Source organism: Schistocerca americana, chromosome 7 (assembly GCF_021461395.2).
Source record: "Schistocerca americana isolate TAMUIC-IGC-003095 chromosome 7, iqSchAmer2.1, whole genome shotgun sequence".
NCBI lineage: Eukaryota > Metazoa > Arthropoda > Insecta > Orthoptera > Acrididae > Schistocerca > Schistocerca americana.
In genome coordinates, this window is record NC_060125.1 from 178,466,956 (window position 1) to 178,482,215 (window position 15,260).

Consider the following 15,260-nt stretch of genomic DNA (forward strand, 5'->3'; position numbering starts at 1 on the left):
AATCTCTACGGTAGTTCCTGACATTAGCCTTCACACACAGAAGTTTAACAACTTTAATTGTTATATGTATAGATAGAATGTGAGCCGGCTGCTGTGTCCGAGCGGTTCTAGGTGCTTCAGTCCGGAACCCCGCTGCTGCTACGGTCACAGGTTCGAATCTTGCCTCGGGCATGGATGTGTGTGTTGTCCTTCGGTTAGTTAGGTTTAAGTAGATCTAAGTCTACGGGACTGATGACCTCAGATGTTAAGTCCCATAGTGCTCAGAGCCATTTGAACCATTTGAACAGAATGTGATCAGCCTCATTATCGCGTAGACATCGTAAACTAAATATAAGAAATGAATTTCTTGTAAGTGATGTACACTTACAAAAAATAAATAAATAAAATAAAAAAAACGACGCACCACGAAGGAGTTATGCAAATTGCCCACAGAATGATGTTCATACAGGTATCTATGAGGAATGCAAACTTGTAAATTTTGCTGTCCGGTGGATGAATGTGTGACGCTGCAGGTCAATTTTGCCGCACAGCTGGCGAGGATAGTAAACAGGGAAGAAGTCGACACCAACGCACAAAGTCTTTGCGAATTTCATTCCGCATACTCAGTTGGAGAGTAGCTATGCCTCACAGACAGGCCCGTGAACAATATACGCAGATACCAGCAACTGAGAAAGGACGTGTAGTTGGACTCGAACGAGTCGGTTGGAAAAATCGGCAAACCGCTACTATTCCACGATGGGTGCAGTAATTGATGATCCATGGGCGAACACATCGTCAAGAAAGATGCGGTCGAACAAGAGAGATGACAAAACGAGAGAACCGAGCAATCGGCGGAAAGGCACTCATCGATCTGGCACTCGACTGGAGCTTGAGTGACCACATAGACCATTACTTGGAGGCTTAGTCAAAGGGAGATGAGTTCACAGCACCATTTGCGCCGACTACTATTGACCTCTGTACCCCAACAGTCCCGTTTGCTGTGGTGTCGTGCACATTCTGACTGGAATCTCATTGGCTGGAGTAGAACTGTCTTCAGTGATGAGTCCTCCTTCAAACTCAGCCTCGATTACCAGCAAAGACGTGTCTGGCGACGACCCGGACAGCGTTGGGATACCAACCTGACATTTGCCCGTCATACGGCCTGACAACCAAGAGTGATGACCTGGGGTGCCATTCCATTTCATACCAGAACTCCTTTGGTTGTCATCCGCGGTAATCTTACAGCACAACGGTACGTCGACGATATTCTACGGCCCGTTTTATTGACCAAATGGCAAGCCCATCTGGGTTTATAATCCAACACGATAATGTCAGTCCGCACTCGGCGAGAGATTCTTCGTCCTTGCCAAACACTACTTCGGCCAGCACGTTTGTAGGATCTCTCCCAAATTTAGAACGCTGGAGTCACTGAGGGCAGAGCCCTCCAACCAGATCGGGATTTTCACGTTCTAATGGGGTAATTGGACAGTGTATGACACGATAACCCTCAAGAGGACATCTAACAACTCTGTCACTCAACGCCAAGCCCAAAATAAGTGCTTACTAAAGGGCTAGAGGTGTACCAATACTTTCGACCTGCATAATTTATGAAGCACTTTCTCTTCACTAATTTTTCTGAAATTGTAATTATTTTTTGTCTGTACGTGTGCCTCAGTCCGGAGCCGCGCTGCTGCTACAGTCGCAGTTTCGAATCCTGCCTCGGACATGAATGTGTGTGATATCCTTAGGTTAGTTAGGTTTAATTAGTTTATGAAACGTCCCCTTTGAAAAATTATGAATGACTGTGCTGGTAAATTTCTAAGTTATTTGATTTTCATACAGCTGAGCAAAACTCAACGTACTCAAACAGTTTTCTCTTTACTTACTCTGATCATCACTAAACTAACACACAATTTTTTTAGCGCAACGCATTCTGACTTTCAATAATCCCTACTAAAGAATGGCCCTGACTAACAGTAACCTATACCTTTCATGAATCACTTACCCCACAAAAATCTACGTTACTCGAACTACTGCAATACAGCGAGCGCCAATACTGCCAGCTAAATAAAAGATTCTAAGTACTGAAGGCACTAACTACTGATAGGCATAGTTAGCAAATGAAAGATTCTGACAGCGAACAAACAATGTATTTACCTTAATAGTGTTCAAAAGGCATCATCTATATATCTATCAATTCATGACATCCACCTTTACAAATTTCCTTTTTCTGGCGGACACACGTCCAGATCGTCCGCTTATTGTAACCTCTCAAAACTCTGGCATCTCTCTCTCTCTCCACATCCACCATTGTTGGCAGCTCACCTCCAACTGCACAACGCTACGCACTGTTCACATCCAACTGCCCAACACCACACAAGCGAGTATTCCAACAATGAGTCCAACCAGCCACAGACTGCACACAGCGAAGTCAGACATCACGCATGGCATTACCAACATAAAAACCTAACAGCCTACTTACAAGTTCTAAGTCTAGGAAACTGATGACCTCAGATGTTAAATCCCATAGTGCTTAGAGCCATTTGAACCATTTTGTCTGTAAGTGTACATCACACCTACCGATATCCGTGATTTACATCCCATTCGAACAATGCGTATTTCGTTTATTTTATTTATTTTTCATTTAATGTATTTTCAGAAATGGTTAGATAGGAGTTTACAAAATCTATGTCCTATGCACACCGGCAGTCATAGACTTCATTATCTGTCGAGTCAATGAATCTGTCTGAAATGTGACCTTTGGACTACAGACCCTCTTTATCAACAACAAGCAATATGTGAGTTGTGGTGTAGGAGTGAGTGAGTAAAGTTACATGTACCTAGCTGCGGCACGGCCAATATGTCTAACGAGACGAATAAAAGAGCCGGCCGGTGTGGCTGAGCGGTTCTAGGCGCTTCAGTCTAGAACCACGCGACCGCTACGGTCGCAGTTTCGAATCCTGCCTCGGGCATGGATGTGTGTGATGTCCTTAAGTTAGTTACGCTTAAGTTCTAGGGGAGTGATGACCTCAGCTGTTAAGTCCCACAGTGGTTAGAGCCATTTTTGAACGAATAAAAGAGGAGGGTAGTATTGGCGAGTTATTCCCCCTTATGTAAGACACTCATTGTCTGTTTTACTTCTCCTAAACAGTTTTCAGCACAGTTTGTGCTATCATCAGTGGTATATATTTATTTTCAAGTCCGAAAATTATTATAATACAGTAACAACTGAATTTCAAACTAAATATATTTATATACTCACGAAGGAGTGATGACTACACATCAGTTTTGCATTGGTTCACATATTTAGTTAATTGCACATGTTACGTAACTTATGCATAAAATATTGCATATTTTTGTTGCGCCAAAATTTAGGTATAGAATACAGCTTCGGATAATAACAATTTATACATTTTTGTACATACCATACACGATGCTAATAAAATGAATTTATGTTAGTAGATTTGTAATTACCATACATGTTCTTACAGTCCGTCATCTGAAAGACAAGAAAGACGGTTTCTGTTTTCTATTTCTCCTCCATTTCAGATCGGACCCGCTTTATTTATCTCGTTATCTACGAATTTTGGTTCTTCTAGCCTTTGTTACTGTTATTTACGGTGTGTTCATTATTAAGGGAGTTATGACGGTTTCACGCACATTTTTATTGATTTTTTTTTACAAAGCATTGACTTTCTGTTGCCGCAGAGCTTCATTGCGGTTGTTTGCAGTTCATTTGTTCCGTTGCGCATTTATTTGTTGGGTGATGCTTGAATTTCAAAGTATTTACTAATATTTACGAACCTTACTGTGAGTGTGGTGCGTTTGTTGACGCAAAAAGCAGTAGTTCTTCTTTGTCATTTAAAAGACTAGTTATATTCTGACGAAATATCTTAAGCAGTACAGGTTATCTACCATATTTCTGACAGGGTCATTAGTATTACATTTGTCATAAGCTGAATTATGACAAAGCACATTTACTATGTTACTTTCTTAGTTCTCTAACCTAAAAACCGACTTCTTTCATTTTTTTCTATTGCTGGAACACGTTCCTGTAGTAAAAAGTAACTATTTCAGCTTTTTGTCTCTTAAATTTGACATGAGAGAGCTGCCTGTGACTACTTCTTATGTTATGAACATTTTTCCTAGGTCATTATATTCAAGCTCATATGTGATATGAAACCTTCGAACAGCACCAGTGGCATCAAGAAAATTCACGTTTGAAAACTCTTTACACGTTTTCGTCATCTGTTCATTTGCAGCACTGATCTCTTTAATAGTTTCTTTTTCTTTTTTTCTTTTTTTTTTGCCTAGAGCCACAGTCACTGTAAATTTTTTTAATGATTTTTCTGCCATTTGTCTATAATAACATTTGTTTTATTGTTACACTATTTAGATTTCGGCCTCAGACAATTTTCAACTGTAAAAACTTATTTATACGTCAAAAGACATCAGACTGGTATGAAATACAAGTCCTTGTCGAAAAAGCATATCTAGTCATATAGGTCAAATCTGTCATTATTAAAAGTGAGAACATCTTTAAATGGCTAATTGCAGACTTTTATTTCTAAAAACTATAGGTGCTATAGGAGCTGTAGGGTCCAGAAATGAATGTCTGCAATATATTTAGGCGTTTTAGAGATCTTGTCATTTTTAACAATGACAGATCTGATTCATATGACCAGATATGCTTATTCGACAAGGATTTGTATTTCATACGTCTGATGTCTTTTGACATAGAAATAAGTTATTGGACTCTAAAATCTGTATCGTATAATGATAAAATAGAAATAATTATAATCAATTGGGGCAGCATTATTAAAAAATGATCTCTTTCTTCGCACATGATCAAGGAGGTATGTCACACCGCTGCGGAATGTCTACGTCAACAATATTTGTGTGCCCCAGATAACCCAAACGCTCCTTTAGTTCTGGGCAGTCTACTGATGTTTCATTTCTATACGCATCGGTTGAGCCGCCAAACACTACAATGAAATCCTTCGACGACGACTTACCGATTACTTCTGAATGAACATGCTTACTTCTTTGAGAAAGGGATGCCTCTGGCTTGATGAAACATGTTGTCTCACAGTTTCTGCCTCTTCATTTACCCGAGAAACGATCTCCCGCCCGTGACCATCGAGGAGAATCACAAGCTTTCTCAGACGATTTCAATCCGAATCATGCTGGAGCGTGTCCTGAGCAACAGGAACAGCACCACGTGGAGTATGAAGATACTCACGCAGAGGTTGAGAGATAGTAGTGTATCCCAGAAAGGTTACTGCAGCACTTGATATCTGAATATGTCCAGTTAAGATCTACGAAAACACCATCGTTGCTGTTGTAACCAAGCACTTCAAATCTGTTTGCTAATGAAATATTTGTAGTCTTATGTAATATACATTGAGGGGATAAAAGTTACCGGGTAGCGATGTGAACAGATGCAGATGGTAGTAGTACTGCGTACAGAAGGTATAAAAGGGCAGTGCTTTGGTGGATCTGTCATTTGTACTCAGGTGGTTCATGCGACGTGATGATGGCTGCACGAGAGAATTAACTGACTTTGAAGGCGGAACGGCAATTGGAGCTACATGCATGGGACATTGCTTTTCGGAAATCGTTAGGGAGTTCAATATTCAGAGATCCACAGTGTCAAGAGTTTGCCGAGAATACCAAATTTCAGGCATTACCTCTCACCACGGACAAAGCAGTGACCGATGGCCTTCACTTAACGACTGAGAGCAGCGGTGTTTGTGTAGAGTTCTCAAGGCTAACGAAGATGCGAATCTGCGTCAAATAGCCGCAGTGATCAATGTGAGAGTTCTTCGAACGTATCCGTTTAGGACAGTGCAGGGAAATTTGGCGTTCATGGGGTGTGGCAGCAGACGACCGACGCGAGTGCCTTTGCTAGGCTGGTGACCATATCGGTGGGAAAGCCATGGACTGGCCAGATGAGTCCCGATCTGGGTCGGTAAGAGCTGACGACAGGATCTGAGTAGGGCGCAGACTCCACGAAGCCATGGCCCTAGGTTGTCAACATGACAGTGTACAAGTTGGTGGTGGTTCCATCACGGTATGGACAGTGTTTATACGGTATGGGCTGGATCCTCTTATCCAACGGAACCCATCATTGACTGGAAATAGTTATATTCGGCTGCTTCAAGACCATTTTCGGTCATTCAAGGTCTTCATGCTTCCGAACATGTCATCGGGCCACAATGGTTCCCGATGGGTTCAAAAATGGCTCTGAGCACTATGGGACTTAACTTCTGAGGTCATCAGTCCCCTAGAACTACTTAAACTAAACTAACCCAAGGACATCACACACATCCATGCCCGAGACAGGATTCGAACCTGCGACCGTAGCGGTCGCGCGGTTCCAGACTGTAGCGCCTAGAACCGCTCGGCCACCCCGACCGGCGGTTCGCGATGGGTTTGTAGAACATTCTGGATAATGTGAGGGAATAACTCGGGCAACCATATCGTGCAAGACGAATCCCATTGAACATTTATGGCACATAATCGAGAGGTCTGGTCCTGCACAAAATTCTGCACTGGTAACACTTTCGCAATTATGGACGGCTAAAGAGGCTGTGAAGCAGCATGGCTTAGAACTTCTGGAGAGGACTAGTTGAGTCCATGCCACCTCAAGCTGGTGCACTACGATGGGCAAGAAAAGGTGCTAACGGTATTAGGAGGTATCCCATGACTTTTGTCACCTCATTATACAATACCACTTTTGGCACCTATCACAATTTTTACCAGAACTCCTAGCGCCGATATCTAAAAGCAGTTCACTGTCTTTTTTACTGTCACAAGCACTGTTTTATTGCTTGAGATGACATCATATTTATATTTCAAAGCATCTACCTCTTCTAACAGCATGGCAGTAATTTCGACTTTGCAGTCCCCTTTCTGTAGTAGTTTGTCTAGAAAACATTCAGTACGTCTTTTACAGCACCAATTTTAACCTTGACTTTACCTTTAAACATGTGAAGTGATATACAGTCTTATAATGTATGGAAACTATGCCCTTTACATCTCTCGTCTTGCACTATCAAAGTTCTGAAGCCGGTTCACGCAATTCGTATAATGATGCACTTGCGTTTTTACTGTCAAAATTCTGGGCCGCTTCATTTATTCTTCGACAAATGTTTGTGACAGTAAAATACCCCATACACACATCACCACGATATACATCAAGCTTTTTACATGGTAAGCACATTGTATTATTTTTGTCGTATTTATTCTTGGAGCTAAAATACTCTCAAAATATTGCAGCACCATTTTGCCATTTTTAAATTTAGACTTCTTAAAATGATACTTGAACACTTTTATAAGCCAATCAAAAGTATGAATACAACGTATCAAGTAGGCATAATTTTACATCGCTGCAAACGCATCAAAATTTCTGCCATACAACATCTAAAAATCTGCGGAGCATACCGTCACGAATCAATGTCACCACGCGAGCGTGTGTGTGTGTGTGTGTGTGTGTGCGCGCGCGCGCGTGAGCGAGAGAATGGTGGGAGGGGGTGGTGGGGGGGGGGGGGGGTGGTACTGTTCGTCCGCGTCAAGTATAAGGAATTTTTGCATTTGGAGACGAGATAATTTTTATTTTTGGAACAATGTGATGCTGTACCATTCCTTCGTACCTGGAACATCAAGAAACGTAACACAGAACCGCTTCACACTTTTAGTTCGCGCTTCTTAGTTGAAATCCACATTCTACTTGACGCTCATAGATGATTGCCCATCCTTTTACTGCCGTAGTTCCACAATGTTGCAATTCTGAACTCTACTCAATTTTTTTCTCGTTTCGACACCCCTGTCCTGCTCTGACGCTATCAGGTTACTTGGCCCTGACTGAAAACTGGTTTGGAATGCGTATCTGAAAAACTTAACGCAGAAAAAAATAGAGAGGCAATCAATATTGTACCCTGAATAACAAAGATGGAAATGGCGTAGGCGTCGAGACAAGAGTAAATATTTCTCTGTACCGCACGCCAAGCCGATCGTACATTGACAAGGTCTGTCTCTCTTATGGTTTGGCCGTAGAATCTGTGCTACAAACTTCAGCAGCACCACAGTACGAAAAATTTGTTTTGCAGCAGAGCCGGGTAGATACGATAAATAAGAAGGTAAAAGCGAAAGCTTTTCTTTCGCTTCTTGGCTCAGATTTCGCTCCAGAACCGACTATTACATAGGTGTGGGCGTGGAGGGGCTCCACCTCTTGTTTTTTGTTTTCAGCCGCTGCGCTAACCTCGACCTCTGCCACATACAGCACGGAACTCCTGCCAGGTCGCTGCGTCACTGACCGCACGTCCGCCCACACTAGATCATGATTGGCTGCCACTGCAACCTCCACACAGTATTGTGCTCGTCTTAGAGCTGTGTTAACTAAGTTTTTAATGCTGCCAAGGACTGAATAAACGAACGCAAGAAGTGAGGCACATCCTTTTAATTTTATAATGCTTTCCGAAGGACAATTATTTCTTATCCAAAACGATTAAGATGTCGATCAAAGTGTCGTTTTCAGGTGGAAGATTTCGTGTCACGTCCAAATTTTTCAGCCTCCTGTTGTCTACATAGAGATTTTTAAATACCACTGGCCATTTCCTTTTCACGGCATCTTTATTAATGTCATTTCTCATATGGCCTTGATAATACCTTGGGAATTCTCATTTTAATTATAAATTGGGATGCTATGTTTGTTTTTCCTTCTTTGGAAGTGGGTACTAGTTTTGGTTTACATTTATTTACATGATTGCCGTATACACAGATGAAGATAGTTTGCAACAAAGTTATTACATTACTGCGTGGAATTACGCTGCTACCGAGCGAGATGGCGCAGTGGTTAGACACTGGACTCGCATTCGGTAGGACGACGGTTCAATCCTGCGTCCGGCCATCCTGATTTAGGTTTTCCGTGGTTTCCCTAAGTCACTCCAGGCAAATGCCGGGATGGTTCCTCTGAAAGGGCACGGCCGACTTCCTTCCCCATCCTTCCCTAATCCGATGAGACCGATGACCACGCTGTCTGGTCTCCTTCCCCTAACCAACCAATTACGCTGTTGTAAGAGATCAAATAACAAGAGTCACATACTAATTTTTTTGCAGGTTTACGGTATGCCGATAGAGTCTCTGCATTTTCTTTCCACAATACGTACAGGAGCGTCATCAGTCTCATTTTTCTGTTATTATGAGATGGGGTTCAGTTACATCTGGGACCAGATTTATTACTTCTCGTCCCTACTCTGGCATAGGTTCGACAAATTCAGGAAAACCGGGACGGTGCCTTCAGTCTCCAACGGTATTTGTTAATAGTAGAAGCTTATGATTCATGACAATTAACACTTTTTATGAAGTATCGTTTATAAAATACAATTCACTCTTGTTATAGTTCGTTGAACATTAATTTCGTCTGAAAGATACAATACTATTGTCTTTACAACGTTTGTTGCTTGTAGTTATTGTCGAAGGTCGGTGAAACAAAGGTATTACGCTAATAAATATCTTGTTTAACGAATATGATGAGCAGCTGTGCGGATGACAGATCGTTCGGCGCTGGAGCAGGTCTTGCAGTAGCCAAGCATCAAACTCAGCACTCGGACTTTCAGCAATGTCCTGCTGCTTGCAAAAGGGACGGCTGACGCATACCAAACAAAAATTTCAGACATACGTAAACTGCTAATTCGTTCCTGAGGAAAAAAACGCACAGATGATTAATTAATGATGACTCTTAACAAACCGAAAATCTTAACAACAATCGTGGGATTAGGAAGCAGCTACCATGATTTAAGTTTAATTAATAGAACCAACTATAACTATTCTTCTAGAAGGATCAGTCGTTTAGCAGTTTTAATTGCTCCAACCCCCCGCCGCCATGAACCATGGACCTTGCCGCTGGTGGGGAGGCTTGCGTGCCTCAGCGATACAGATAGCCGTACCGTAGGTGCAACCACAACGGAGGGGTATCTGTTGAGAGGCCAGACAAACGTGTGGTTCCTGAAGAGGGGCAGCAGCCTTTTCAGTAGTTGCAGGGGCAACAGTCTGGATAATTGACTGATCTGGCCTTGTAACACTAACCAAAACGGCCTTGCTGTGCTAGTACTGCGAACGGCTGAAAGCAAGGGGAAACTACAGCCGTAATTCTTCCCAAGGGCATGCAGCTTTACTGTATGATCAAATGATGATGCCGTCCTCTTGGGTAAAATATTCCGGAGGTAAAATAGTCCCCCATTCGGATCTCCGTGCGGGGAACTACTCAAGAGGACGTCTTTATCAGGAGAAAGAAAACTGGCATTCTACGGATCGGAGTGTGGAATGTCAGATCCCTTAATCGGGCAGGTAGGTTAAAAAATTTAAACACGGAAATGGATAGGTTAAAGTGAGATATAGTGGGAATCAGTGACGTTCGGTGGCAGGAGGAACAAGACTTTTGGTCAAGTGAATACAGGGTTATAAATACAAAATCAAATAGGGGTAATGCAGGAGTAGGTTTAATAATGAATAAAAAATTAGGAGTGCGGGTAAGCTACTACAAACAGCATAGTTAACGCATTATTGTGGCCAAGATAGACAGGAAGCCCACGCCTACTACAGTAGTACAAGTTTATATGCCAACTAGCTCTGCAGATGACGAAGAAATTGATGAAATGTATGATGAGATGAAAGAAATTATTCAGATAGTGAAGGGAGACAAAAGTTTAATAGTCATGGGTGGCTGGAATTTGATAGTAGGAAAAGGGAGAGAAGGAAATGCAGTAGGTGAATGCTGATTGTGGCTAAGAAATGAAAGACAAAGCCACCTGGTAGAATTTTGCACAGAGCGTAACTTAAACATAACTAACGCTTGCTTCAAGAATCATAAAAGAAAAATGTACACATGGAAGAATCCTGGAGATACTAGAAGGTATTAGATAGATTATATAATGGTAAGACAGAGGTTTAGGAACCAGGTCTTAAATTGTAAGACATTTCCAGTGGCAGATGTGGACTCTGACCACAATTTATTGGTTATGAACTGTAGATTAAAACTAAAGATACTGCAAAAAGGTGGGAATTTAAGGAAATGGGACCTGGGTAAACTGACTAAACCCGAGGTTGCACAGAATTTCAGGGAGAGGATAAGGGAACAATTGAAAGGAATGGGGGAAAGAAATACAGCAGAAGACGATGGTTAACTTTGAGGGATGAAGTAGTGAAGGCAGCAGAGGATCAAGTAGGTAAAAAGACGAGGGCTAGTAGAAATACTTGGATAACAGAAGAAATATTGAATTTAACTGATGAAAGGAGAAAATATAAAAATGCAGCAAATGAAGCAGGCAAAAAGGAATACAAACGTCTCAAAAATGAGATCGACAGAACGTGCAAAATGGCTAAGCAGGGATGGCTAGCGGACAAATGTAAGAAGGTAGAGGCTTATCTCACTATGGGTAAGATAGATACTGCCTACAGGAAAATTAAAGAGACTTTTGGAGAAAAGACAACCGCATGTATGAATATCAAGAGCTGAGACGATAACCCAGTTCTAAGCAAAGAAGGGAAGCAGATAGGTGGAAAGAGTATTTAGAGGGTCTATGCAAGGGCAATGTACTTGTGGACAATATTATGGAAACGGAAGAGGATGTAGATGAAGATGAAATGGGTGATATGATACTGCGTGAAGATTCTGACAGAGCACTGAAAGACCTGAATCGAAACAATGCCCCGGAAGTAGACAACATTCCATTAGAACTACTGACAGCCTTGGGAGAGCCAGTCCTGACAGAAATCTACCATCTGGTGAGCACGATGTATGAGACAGGCGAATTACCCTCAGACTTCAAGAAGAATATAATAATTCCAATTCCAAAGAAAGCAGGTTGACAGATATGAAAATTATCGAACTATCAGTTTAATAGGTCACAGCTGCAAAATACTAACGCGAATTCTTTACAGACGAATGGAAAGACTGGTAGAAGCCGACCTCGGGGAAGATCAGTTTGGATTACGTAGAAATATTGGAACACTTGAGGCAATACTAACCCTATGACTTATCTTAGAAGAAAGATTAAAGAAAGGCAAATCTTCGTTTTAGCATTTGTAGACTTAGAGAAAGCGTTGGCTGGAATACTCTCTTTCAAATTATGAAGGTGGCAGGGGTAAAATATAGGGAGCGAAAGGCTATTCACAATTTGTACAGAAACCACATAGCAGTTATAAGAGTCGAGGGGCATGAAAGGGAAGCAGTGGTTGGGAAGGGAGTGAGACAGGGTTGTAACCTCTCCCCGATGTTATTCAATCTGTATATTGAGCAAGCAGTAAAGGAAACAAAAGAAAAATTGGGAGTAGGAATTAAAATCCGTGTAGAAGAGATAAAAACTTTGAGGTTCGCCGATAACATTGTAATTCTGTCAGAGACAGCAAAGGACCTGGAAGAGCACCTAAACGGAATGGACAGTGTCTTGATAGGAGGATATAAGATGAACATCAACAAAAGGAAAACGTGGATAATGGAATGTAGTCGAATTAAGTCGGGTGATGCTGAAGGAATTAGATTAGGAAATGAGACACTTAAAGTACTAAAGTAGATTTGCTATATGGGGAGTAAAATGATGATGGTCGAAGTAGAGAGGATATAAAATGTAGACTGGTAATGGCAAGGAAAGCAATTCTGAAGAAGAGAAATTTGCTAACATCGAGTATAGATTTAAGTGTCAGGAAGTCGTTTCTGAAACTATTTGTATGGATGTAGCTATGTATGGAAGTGAAACGTGGACGATAAATAGTTTGGACAGGAAGAGAATAGAAGCTTTCGAAATGAAGAGTGCTGAAGATTAGATGGGTAGATCACATAACTAATGAGGAGGTATTGAATAGAATTGGGGAGAAGAGGAGTTTGTGGCACAACTGGACTAGAAGAAGGGATCGGTTGGTAGGACATGTTCTGAGGCATCAAGGGACCACCAATTTAGTATTGGAGGGCAGCGTGGAGGGAAAAAATCGTAGAGCGAGACCAAGAGAGGAATACACTAAGAAGATTGAGAAGGATGTAGGTTGCAGTAGGTACTGGGAGATGAAGAAGCTTGCACAGGATGGAGTAGCTTGGAAAGCTGCATCAAACCAGTCTCAGGACGGAAGACCACAACAACAACAACAATTGCTCCAACACACATTCATCGTAGCGGTTTCTCACTGTCTACAATTCTCTCTACTCCTGTCGACTTTCGATAAAGTCAGTTAATGATAAGCTATTGATAATTTGAAACACTGTCCCAGAATGCTTCTTGCATACAGTTTGCATACAGTTTGTCACTAGCAACACAAACGTGCTAGTTTAATTACTGCTTACTTTACGGTTACCCAGTCCTAACAGGTACACCCTTCAATTTGCGTGTGGAATGCAGAGGCTCCGCTAGCATCCCATCAGGATACGTGCTCGCGAATAGCAACACCATCGTCGCACACACTCACACACAAACACACACACACACACACACACATACACACACACACACACACACACACACACACACACACACACACAGTAGTTCCCAGCCGGCAAGAGTGGCCGAGCGGTTCTAGGCGCTACAGTCTGGAACAGCGCAACCGCTACGGTCACAGGTTCGAATCCTGCCTCGGGCATGGATGTGTGTGATGTTCTTAGATTAGTTAGGTTTAGGTTGTTTTAAGTTCTAGGGGACTGATGACCTCAGAAGTTGTCCCATAGTGTTCAGACCCATCTGAACAATTTTTTAGTTCCCAACTTTGAGAGGTGTTTTACACAGTTTATCATTTTCCTACACCTAAGATAGCTTACTTTCCCTTGACCACACTCCATTGTCAATTCACACGGTCATGATTTACCAATTTTATGTTTTAAATATTCGCTCTGTCAATCTGTGAATGCTAGTTTGTCTGACTTGCATCACATCCTCACAATATAAGATGTTAGACTGACATCCTAAACCACTCGCAATTGAAATATCAACGCAAATTAAAATTATTTCAAAGCAAGTAACCCATATAAATTTGAAGTACCGAATATCTGAAGCATTTATGACACCTCTGTCCCATAACTGCTTCTCTTGTTACTTCCTTATCTGTTATTTCAAGCTCAAATGGTTAGGCTAAAAAACAGTGCCTGGGCAGAGTACTAGACGTTTTGAAGATTCCCTGTTCCATATAAAACTAACTTGCACCATGTTTATAAAATGTGCATGTCACAGGAAATCTTAGTGAGATAGAAAACTCTGGAAAACTGCGCAATGGTGCACGTAATTCCAAACTTAGCCTGAAACTACCCCTGCTTAGTATTACTCAAACCAAGGTTGCTTAAGCCTGAACTTCACTTTTCTATGAAGTAGAGTCTGTGCTACCTAAGGCATCTTAAGCGTTGGAATAATTCCATAGGTCTTTTTTCTCATTCATTACTAACTGTAGCTTTGTTCTTTGAGGATAAAGATTACAGAATAACTTATTTTTAAAGCACTTACGCTTCCCTATTGTGACCACCATACAGACTTGTATTTTTACAAGTAACGATTACCAGAAATTGCCAAAATTACTTCAGTTAATACTGTCTTGGTTCCTTTAAATTTTCACCTTGCTTGTGGTTACTATTGCTTTGATGGCTACAAAAGGTTACTCTCTTCACTTTCAGTCTTTATGTATGGGAGACACAAGATGTGTACCGTGTAAGAGGCACTTTCCTTGGTAGTAGAAATACACATCTAGCTTACTGTGTACACGTATATAAAAATATTGAACTTCTTTCTCACTGTACGTATGGTACTTTTGTTTCATACGTTTGCATTTTGTTCATGGGCCTCTGTTATAGAGCTTGCTTCTTCAATATATATGTACAACAAAAAAAGTGTTCAAATGGCTCTAAGCACTATGGCACTTAACTTCTGAGGTCATCAGTCTCCTTGAACTTAGAACTACTTAAACCTTACTAACCTAAGGACATCACACAAATCCATGCCCGAGGCAGGATTCGAACCTGCGACTGTAGCGGTCGCACGGTTCCGGACTGAAGCGCCTAGAACCGTTCGGCCACTCTGGCCGGCTTCATGTAGAACAGTGTTCCTGTTGCATTATCATTACTGATAATAGTTCACTTCTCATATGTTTAATCCATTCACAAAGTATAGATATAAAAATGAAATTCAGTATACGTAATGGGAAAAGGGAATAAGTGTAGGTGTTTTTGTACGTGATACCTTAATAGGGCCACACATCAGTTGATAGCTTTTTCTCTGCGTCGAACACTCTTCCCACGAACTTCGCAACAT